Source organism: Salvelinus sp. IW2-2015, linkage group LG31, assembly GCF_002910315.2.
Source record: "Salvelinus sp. IW2-2015 linkage group LG31, ASM291031v2, whole genome shotgun sequence".
Classification (NCBI taxonomy): domain Eukaryota; kingdom Metazoa; phylum Chordata; class Actinopteri; order Salmoniformes; family Salmonidae; genus Salvelinus; species Salvelinus sp. IW2-2015.
The window spans coordinates 25,607,474-25,618,155 of record NC_036870.1 but is presented as its reverse complement, the minus strand read 5'-3'; the positions used below and the strand labels follow the sequence as shown (position 1 = coordinate 25,618,155).

General features: G+C 40.6%; 1 pseudogene; it reads right to left on the bottom strand.

Annotated features, from left to right (window-relative positions):
* LOC111955771 (voltage-gated delayed rectifier potassium channel KCNH8-like) overlaps positions 1-10,682 on the bottom strand; it is a 90,182-nt pseudogene that overhangs the window by 7,207 nt on the left and 72,293 nt on the right.

Sequence of the window (10,682 nt, the reverse complement as noted above, 5' to 3'; positions counted from 1 at the left end):
GAGAGGTTCAGTCTGAGAGGGGTAGGACTGTGGGGGGGTGGTGTGGGGTGGGGGCGAAGGGGGGGACAGGTACGCATGGTGTCCAGGTACGCAGTGTGCAGGATAGAGGGGTTGGGGTCCGGAGATGAGGGACTCCATCAGGTGAGCCATACTCCTCATTACTTGGCCCAGCTCTGCCACCTCCTTCCCCAGAGAACTCACCTGGGAACAAACAAGAGCATACAGTACATCTCTCAGTCATCCATATTCATTTGGGCTCAGTAAAATCAAATGATGCATTTTGGGTCAGACATTTTAGCTCTACCACTGAGCACATTCCTTCTAATGGATTTAACAAGGGTGGAAACTCCTTCCAGCCAATGCTTAAACCATGACAGGGAGTGTTAAAGTGCACACTTTGGGAGAAGGGTGGAAAATCTGGATGTAGCCTTAATCTGCAACCCTCAGTGAAACTGCCATTCAACCATTCCGGGTCATCAATATTAATTTGGTCATTTCCAGCCAGCAATTTTGGGTTTCTATTCTGGCCTAGCATGATGATGCTGGTCTAATTGGTCATTAAAATGATGGCTTGGAGGTGATTAGTCCTATTCAGCCAGTAGTGGTCCTACAGAGAGAGGGCACAGCAAGGGCACCATGCCAGCAGGCCAGCTGGCTCTGTCACTCAAAGCATACATAGGTATTCATTCTGCTAGACACCCCACTAACAAAACCAGACACAGATCAACACGCATGCAGTCACCACATGTTAGACACAATTCAACAGGGGATGCTACGCACAGATAAAATAAGAGACAAGTCAAGAAGTGTTGGAACTTTGCCCATATGAAACTTGACACATCAGGACCAGACACTGAATGTAAATACATCTACACAGGCTAAGCCAATGCAAACATCGAGAACTGACTGATGACCGTGACATACTGGCACTAGACGGCACAAACTAACTTAGCCATATAGTCAAGTCAACACTTAGCCATATAGTCATGTCAACTCTTAGCCATATAGTCAAGTCAACTCTTAGCCATATAGTCATGTCAACTCTTAGCCATATAGTCATGTCAACTCTTAGCCATATTAGTATGTCCAACTCTTAAGCCCATATAGTTTATGTCAACTCTTAGCCATATAGTCATGTCAACAATTAGCCTATATATTATGTCAACAATTAGCCATATAGTATGTCAACTCTTAGCCAATAGTCATGTCAACTTAGCCACATAGTCATGTCAACATTAGCCATATAGTCATGTCAACTCTTAGCCATATATATGTCAACACTTAGCCATAATGTCATGATCAACAACTTAGCCATATAGTCATGTCAACTCTTAGCCATATAGTCAGTCAACCAATTTGCACATATAGTTATGCTCAACTAGCATGTCAAGTCAATCATTAGCCATATAGTCATGTCACACTCTTAGCCTATAGTACATGTCAAAAACTACCATTTTCATATAACCCTTAGCTCAATAGCATGTATTCAACTCTTAGCCATATAGTCATGTCAACTCTTAGCCATTCTATAGTCAAGTCAACTTGCCATGTCAGTCCAATTTATAGTCATGTCAACTCTTAGCCATATATAGTCAATCAAAACTTAGCCATTAGTTTCAACTTAGCCATATAGTCATGTCAACTCTTCCCATATAGTCATGTCAACAATTAGCCATATAGTTATGTTCAACCTCGTCTTAGCATATAGTCATGTCAATCTTAGCCATATAGTCAGTCAACTCTTAGCCATATAGTCATCAACTCTTAGCCATATAGTCATGTCAACTCTTAGCCATATAGTCATGTCCAACATTAGCCCATATAGTCATGTCAACTCTTAGCCATATAGTCATTTGTCAACAATTAGCCAATTAGTCATGTCATCAACATCATAGCATATATCATGTCAACATTAGCCATATATTATGTTTATGCTCAACAATTAGCCATATAGTAGTGTCAACTATTAGCCATATAGTTATGTCACACTCTTAGCCATATAGTCATAGTCAACAATTAAGACCAGATATAGTATGTCAACAATTAGCCATTATATAGTTATGTCAACTCTTAGCCATATAGTCATGTCAACTCTTAGCACATAGTCATCCGTCAACACTTAGCCATATAGTCATGTCAACTCTTAGCCATATTAAGTAATTCAACACTTACATATAGTCATGTCAACAATTAGCATAAGTTATTAACTCTAGCCATATAGTAAGCAAATCTTAGCCATATAGTCATGTCAACCTTAGCCATTATAGTCATGTCAACACTTAGCCATATAGTCTGTCAAACTCTTAGCCATATTATGTCAACTCTTAGCCATATAGTCATGTCAACCTTAGCCAATATAGTATGTCAACTCTAGCCATATAGTCAAGTCAACTCTTAGCCATATAGTCATGTCAACTACCTTAGCCACATATAGTCATGTCAACTCTTAGCCATATAGTCATGTCAACACTTAGCCATATAGTATGTCAACTCTTAGCCATATAGTCATGATTCAACTCTTGCAATATATGTCACACTACCATATATTCATTGTCATCTTACAATCTTATGTCAACCTTAGCCTATAGTCATGTCAACACATTAGCATATAGTTATGTCAACAATTAGCCAGTTATGTCAACTCTTAGCCACATAGTCATGTCAATCTTAGCCAATAGTCATGTCAACACTTAGCCATATAGTCATGTCAACTTAGCCATATCTAGTCAACATTACCATATAGTCATGTCAACATTTAGCCATATGTAAGTCAACTCTTAGCCATATAGTCATGTCAACTCTAGCCATATAGTCATGTCAACACTTAGCCATATAGTCATGTCAACAATTAGCCATATAGTATGTCAACTCTTAGCCATATAGTATGTCAATACTCTAGCCATATAGTCATAGCTCAACAAATTTAGCCATATAGTGTTTCATGTCAACTCTTAGCCATATTATGTCACTCATTAGCCATATAGTTATGTCAACTCTTAGCCATATAGTCATGTCAACTCTTAGCCATATAGTCATTGTCAACTCTTAGCCATATGTCAATGTACAAACCACAATTAGCCAATATAGTTATGTCCAACAATTAGCCATATAGTTATGTCAACTCTTAGCCATATAGTTAGTCAACTCTTAGCCATATCATAGTCAACTACCATATAGTATGTCAAACTTAGCCAATAGTCATGTCAAAACTTAGACCATATAGTTATGTCAAACTCTTAAGCCATATAGTCATTGTCAACTCTTAGCCATATAGTCAAGTCAACTCTTAGCCATATAGTCATGTCAACTCTTAGCCATATAGTCATGTCAACACCTTACGCTCTTTATATCATTCAACTTAGCCATATAGTCATGTCAACTCTTAGCCATATAGTCATGTCAACTCGCCATTAGTCATTCAACATATAGTCATGACCACTAGCCATATATCATGTCAACTCTTATAGCCATAATAGTCATGTCAACAACAATTAGCCATATAGTTATGTCAACTCTTAGCCATATAGTCATGTTCAAACAATTAGTCCATATATTTATGTCACACAATTAGCCTAGTATGTCACACTTAGCATATAGTCCATGTCAACTCTTAGCATCATATAGTCATGTCAACACTTAGCCACTATAGTCATGTCAAACTTAGCCATATAGTTCATTGTCAACTCTTAGCCATATATGTTATATGTCAACTTCTTAGCCATTAGTCATGTCAACTCTTAAGCCATATAGTCATGTCAACTCTAGCCATATAGTCATGTCAACACTTTAGCCATATAGATCATGTCAACAATCTAGCCATATAGTCATCATTCACCTTAGCCATATAGTCATGTCAACTTAGCCATATAGTTATGTCAACTCTTAGCCATATAGTCTCTGTAACTCTTTAGCATAGTCAAGTCAAAACTCTTACATATATAAGTCAGTGTCAATCTACCACTTATAGCCATATAGTCATGTCAATTCAATTAGTAGCCGATATAGTCATGTCAACTCCCATTATAGTCATGATCAAACACTTAGCCATATAGTTCATGTCAACTCTTAGCCATATATCATGTCAACATTAGCCATTATAGTATGTCAACCTTAGCCATATAGTTATGTCAACTCCTTAGCCATATAGTTAATGTCTCCAACTCCTTTAGCCATAGTCATGTCAACATATTAGCCATTATAGTTATGTCAACAATTAGCCCATATTATAGTTATGGTCAACTACCCATAGTCATTGGTCAACTCTTAGGCCCATCATCAGTCATTGTCAACACTTAGCCATATTAATCGATGTCAACTCTTTAGCCATATGTAATGTCAACACTAGCCAGATATCATCGTCACAATTAGCCATCATAGTTATGTTCCAAATCCGTGCTCAGCCTATAGTACGTGTGTGAACCTCTTCCATTTATAAGTCATGTCAACCACTTAGCATCTATAAGTCATGTCAACACTTAACCCATAATCAAGTCAGATGCCAAATTTACGCCACGTTACTAGTTATGCTCAAAACTCTACAATAGCACAATAAATATATGTAACTCTTAGCAAATATAGTCATGCATCAACTTCTTACATGATAATAGTCAATACCATTAGCCATAATAAGAATCATATCAACATTAGCACATAAATTAGTATAAGACTTTTTTCAATCTTAGCCAATATAGTCATAAGTCAACACTAGCATAATAGTCAATGCTCAACTCCTTTAGACCATTATAGTCAATGTCAACTCTTAGCATAAGTCATAGCAACAACTTAGCATAATATACATTGTCACCTTCTATCCATTATATTATTGTACTCTAGCATAATTATAGTTTGTCACACAACATTAGCCATATATTATTCAACAAATATAGCCATATGTTAATGTCAACCCTCATTAGGCCAATAGTCATGAGCAATCCTTAGCCAATTATAATAATCATAGTCAACAGCCTTAAGCACAAAATCATAGTCAACTCTATAGCCCACAATATTAAGTACAAGTACAAACTCTTCCCACATACTAATCATGTCAAACTTTAGCCTAATAGATCATGATCAACACTTAGCCAAAATAATAACGTCGTGTCAAAACAACTTACCAATTAATAAGTCTGTCAACTCTGCATTCTATAGTCATAGTCAAACTCTCTAGCATATTAGATCATTGTCAACCAAATTAGGCCAAAAAAATAAAATTACGGAATGTCAAACTCTTACCTATAAGTCATGTGCAACAATTAGCATATATCATTCATGTCAACTCTTAGCCAATAGTCATTCAAAACAATATGCCAATATAGTTGTCAACAATTACCAATATATTATTAATTCTTAAAAGCGGGCCCGGGGGGGGCCCCTTATATTATCAATTTGTTCAACTCATTAGCCATCTATAGTCCATGTTCAACAATTGCCCATTATAGTATTCAACAATTAGCCAGATATAGCGTAGTCACTCTTAGCCATATAGTTCATGTCAAACTCTTAGGCCACATTTATTCATGATCAACATTGCCCATATATCATTGTTCAACTCTTCAGCCAATTATAGTATTGTCAACCTTAGCCAGTATAGTCATTTAACAATTAGCCATATATTTATGTCATCTAGGCCTTATAGTCAGTCAACTCTTAGCCCATATATTTTAGTCAACATGCCATCCATATAGTAATGGTCAACACAGCCCATTAATCATGTCACTCTCTTAGCAAATATTATGTCAACTCTTAGCTACTAGTCATGTCAACTCTAGCAATATCTGTCAATTTAGGCCATTTATGTCAAGCAGTCAACTTAAGCCATATAGTCATGTCACACTTAGCACATATGTTCATGTTCAACTTTTCTTAGCATCTATGTATTTGGGTCAACACTTAGCATATATCATGTTGTCAACTCTTAGCGCATAGTCATTCGGTCAATCTGCCACTTCATTGATCAACTCTTAGCCATATAGTCATTGTCAACACTTAAGCCTTAGTCATATTTGTCAACTCTTACGCAATAATCATGTCAACACTACCATATTTTTATCAGTCATGTCAACTCCTTAGAATTTAGGTCATTTCACCACCTAGCCAGTATGAGTATGTCACTTTAGCCATTAAGAGTCATGGCACACTTGCCACAGAGTCGATGTTTACTCTTGCCTATAGTCATCAACACTAGCCATTTATAGGAGTCTTCATCTGTCAACCTGTAGCCATATTAGTCATGTAACACTTAAAGCCATATAGTCATGTCAAACTTCTAGCATTATATCCATGTCACACTTAGCCATAGTCATAGGCATGTTCAACTTTTAAACATATATAGGCATGTCAACACTTAGGCTATATCATGGCACTTTCTATACAAACAACAACATATAAGTCATGTCAATTCTTGTACCATCATCCAGTTACCTAATCCAAACCCCTATCCAAATCCAAAACCAGTTTGTACTTCAAGAGAAACAATCTAATCACCCACCTCTTTTTTTTCCCCTTCTCTCTCTCCTCTGCTCTCTCGTTTCCCCCTCTGCTCTTCTTTTCTCTCTTGAGACTTCTCTCTCCCCGCGTCTCTCTCTCCCTCTCCCACTCTCCTCTCCGTCTCTCTCCTGTGATATAATTCTCGTGTAACAATTTTTTTTTTTAAAGGCTGAGTGAAAGCAGGACCAGTTCCCCAAATCCCCGTACGGTTTGGATATCATTTTGTCAACACCAATTTTTCAAGCCTGTCACCCCAGAGAGAGAGAGAGAGAGCGAGAGAGCGAGAGAGAGAGAGGAGAGGAGAGGAGAGAGGGGAGGAGGAGGCGGGGAGGGAGGAGAGAGAGGGGAGGGAGGAGAGAGAGAGAGGGAGAGAGAGAGAGGGAGAGAATGAGGGGAGGGAGAGGAAGAGAGAGAGAGAGAGAGAGAGAGAGAAGAGAGGGAGAGAGAGGACGGGATGAGGAGGAGCAGAGAGAGGAGAGGAAGAGCGAGGAGGAGAGATTGGACGAGAGAGAAAGAGAGAGAGGAGAAAGAGAGAGAGAGAGAGAAAGAAGAGAGAGGAGAAAGAGAAGAGAGAGAAAGAGAGAGAAGAAGAAGAAGGAGAGAGAGAAGAGGGAGGAGAGAGAGGAAGGGAGAGAGAGGAGAGGAGAGAGAGAGAGGAGAGGAGGAGAGAGACGAGATGAGAGAGAGAGAGGAGAGAACGGAGAGAAGATGAGAGGGGAGGAGAGATAGAGAAGAGAGCAGAGATGAGAGAGAGAGAGGAGAAGAGAGAGAGAGGAGGAGAGAAGAAGATGAAGGAGAGAGAGAGAGATGAGATCATTTTAAACACAAATTCGGGGGTCAGACTACCTTACATTCAAACCTTACAGTACCTTAACCATAAGGGTGCTGACAGAACATCTGACCTTGTGTTAGATACTCAGACTCTGCAATGTGCCATGGTACATTTAGCAAGTTCTCCGTCTTTATTGTCAGTAGTACTAACATCACCACAACTCTCAGTGGGTTACAATCAACAGTCAAAAGGCTACTAATGTGAGTTAACAGCTGCCGCAGATAGGTTCCCATTAGAACAACACAAAGAGATCCTCAGGAGTCCACTGCTGCTGCCAGGATATTTCTGTTCCATTTTACATTACTGGAGGGACGAGGCAAACAGTGTGTGTGTGGGTGTGCGTGCGTGTACATTCAGGTCTATGTGCTGTATGTCAGTGATTATCAGTCATTGTTCCTGTAGTTCTGCCTTTCATTGCGGGTTGTTTGGACGTTTCCGGGAAGCTGTCATTGTTCCAGATCTCCTGGGTAGGTGTTGATTATGGTCTCAGGAACCAGGGGACACATTTTGGCCTCGTTCATCAAAACTAATGCGTCATCCACAGCCCTCTGGAGCTCAAGTCTTAAGGGTTGTTTGAAAGTCAGAGGTGAGATTTCACAGGTCAAAGGGCAGGTACTGTAGCTAATATTACCACAGTTGGATTTGGAGATAATTGAGGGCAGTTGTAACACGGCAGATTCAGTAAGGAGCTTGTAAGGGTTGAGATAGAGATCAACATGATATACAATATTGCATTTGAATAGGAGTTCATCATTCCTCAGGTTGATGTATCAATGTACCCTTCGTCCATGTCCCGTGGCGACCATCGTGGACTGGCTCAGGTAAGGATTACGGTTACCACCGGGAACCACACTGAGAGACAACCTGTCAAACACTGTCCTCCCAGAGAGAGAGAGAAAGAGAGAGAGAGAGAGAGTGGAAGGAAGGGGAGAGAGAGCAAGACAGAGAGATGGGAGGGTGGTGGTGAGACAGAGAGAGACAGAGAGAGAGAGAGAGATGGGAGGGTGGTGGTGAGAGAGAGAGAGGGAGCGCAAAAAAGGTTCTGCCCACTCCTCATCCTCTTTTATCCATTCATCCTTCTCTATTACCCCTTTTTCTCTCCCTCTCTCTCTGCCTCTCACCCTCCCTTCTCTCCTCTCCCTATCAGCACAGGCCAGGGTGATGGAGCGATGTCCCACTGGGCGAGACCCACACTCCGCTTCACCTGCCAAAAGTCTAATGCCAATTTAGCCACCTGCCAATCAAAACCATGGGATAAGCTACCACAGAGACGCTGTGTACATTTTGTTCTAATATGGAACATTACACAATTATGAAACCCACTAAAGCCCATTCTATTTAGTGTTGCTACAGCCTGTTAATTCTACAGCCTGTGGAATAGCACCTGTTCCTGGTTAGCTGACTTCAGTTCAGTCCATTCTCAAGTGTTACAATGTAAGCGGTCCTCCATAGAGGGGAACCATAGCATGTCGGTTCCTGATTCCACTTAAGGTTCAACACGTTCTAGAACGTTCGCCTTGACACCATTTGGCGAGTCCCAGTTCCGCTCCAATCTGTGTCCTCTAGAAGAGTTTGAAGAGCACTCTCTTCCTGTCCTCCGGTTCTACCTCTCAACCTCCTTCGTTCTCTCCCTCCCTCGTTCTCTCCCTCCATCCATCTACCACCTGAGAAGGCCATATGGCTGCTGTGTGCCTGAGTGCCAGAAGCTCACCTGACTAATGCTGCTGCTTTTAGCCAAAAACCTCACACACACGCACTGTGTACATTTTTCTACATATGGAACATCACAATTATGAAAACCCATAAAGCCCATTCTATTATAGTGTGCTACAGCCTGTAATCTTACCAGCACTTGAATAGCCCCTTCTGTTAGCTGACTTCAGTTCAGTCCATTCTCCAAGTTGTACAATGTAAACGGTCCTCCATAGAGGGGAACATAGCATGGTTCCTGATTCCACTTAAGGTTCAACACTTCTAGAACGTCGCCATGACACCATTTGGCGAGTCCCAGTTCCGCCCAATCTTGTTCTCTAGAAGAGTTTGAGAAGCACTCTCTCCTGTCCTCCGTTCTACCTCTCAACCTCCTTCTTCTCTCCCTCCCTCGTTCTCTCCCTTCCAATCTACCACCTGAGAAGGCCATATGGCTGCGTGTGTCCTGAGTGCCAGAAGCCTCACCTGACCTAATGCTGCTCTTTAAGCCAAAAACCTCACACACACGCATAGATGCAACACATACATACTCACACATGCGCACACGCACCGCGCACACACACAACACACAACACACACACACACACACCACACACACACACACACACACCACACACACACACACACACACACACACACACACACAACACACACACACACACACACACACACACACACACACACCCAGTCACTCACTCACACACTCACACACTCACACAGCGGTCTGTACCTCCTGGTCTAGGTGTCGTAGTTGTCCAGGTCTCCTCAGCTTTAGCTGCTGACCTCTGCCGTGCTGATCTGGAAATATTGCCAACACCAGGTTAGGAAAGAGTTCACAATATTCACACACAACAACAGTGAATTGGTGAAGCTTAGTGTATACTGTTACAGTTTTTAACAATCACCTTTGGCACTATATTCAGAACCTTGGTCATTTTTCAAAACTCTAGAGACACAAAACTCCAAAAACGGTCAGTCACTTTTTGTAACACAGGCATGTCCAATGGTCCAAAACATATGCATTGTGCATTATGTCTTTATTTAAGAGACTCATTGCACTTGTAAATCATGCGTTAAATAACCACTTTTATCATGAAATACCATAGAAACATTCATTAGATCACCGCACACACGGAAGATTACGATAGTTCACGTGTAGTTGTTCGGAAACCATTAAATATATTAGTTACAAAATAGTGATACATGTTTCATTATGCTACTACACGTAATACATCCACTGTAAAAGACTAGTAGAGAGAAACTACAGACACAGTGGAATCATGAACAAATATGAAATTATATTGATGAAATACAATAAAATCACAACTAGTTCTTGGAATCAAAGCTAAAATAATTACGCTTACAAAAAAATAAAAACAACAGTAAGGTCAACTGCAGCGTTCCTCCACCGGCTTACTGTAAAAAGAAAACAAAAGATTGATACTGTATTTCTATATTTCCATCAACACCGTCTTGGGGATTTGGCCACAGGTTCTCAATCCAATGGATGTTTTCATGTAGGCCAAAACATCTTGGAAGAATCTTTCGGCATGCGAATCCAGGCCTGACACATGGTCTGCCTGCATTCCATTCATGCGTCATCCATGGCCTGGAGAAGGTGGCTGGCGTGAGGCCCCTATGATCATACCCTATC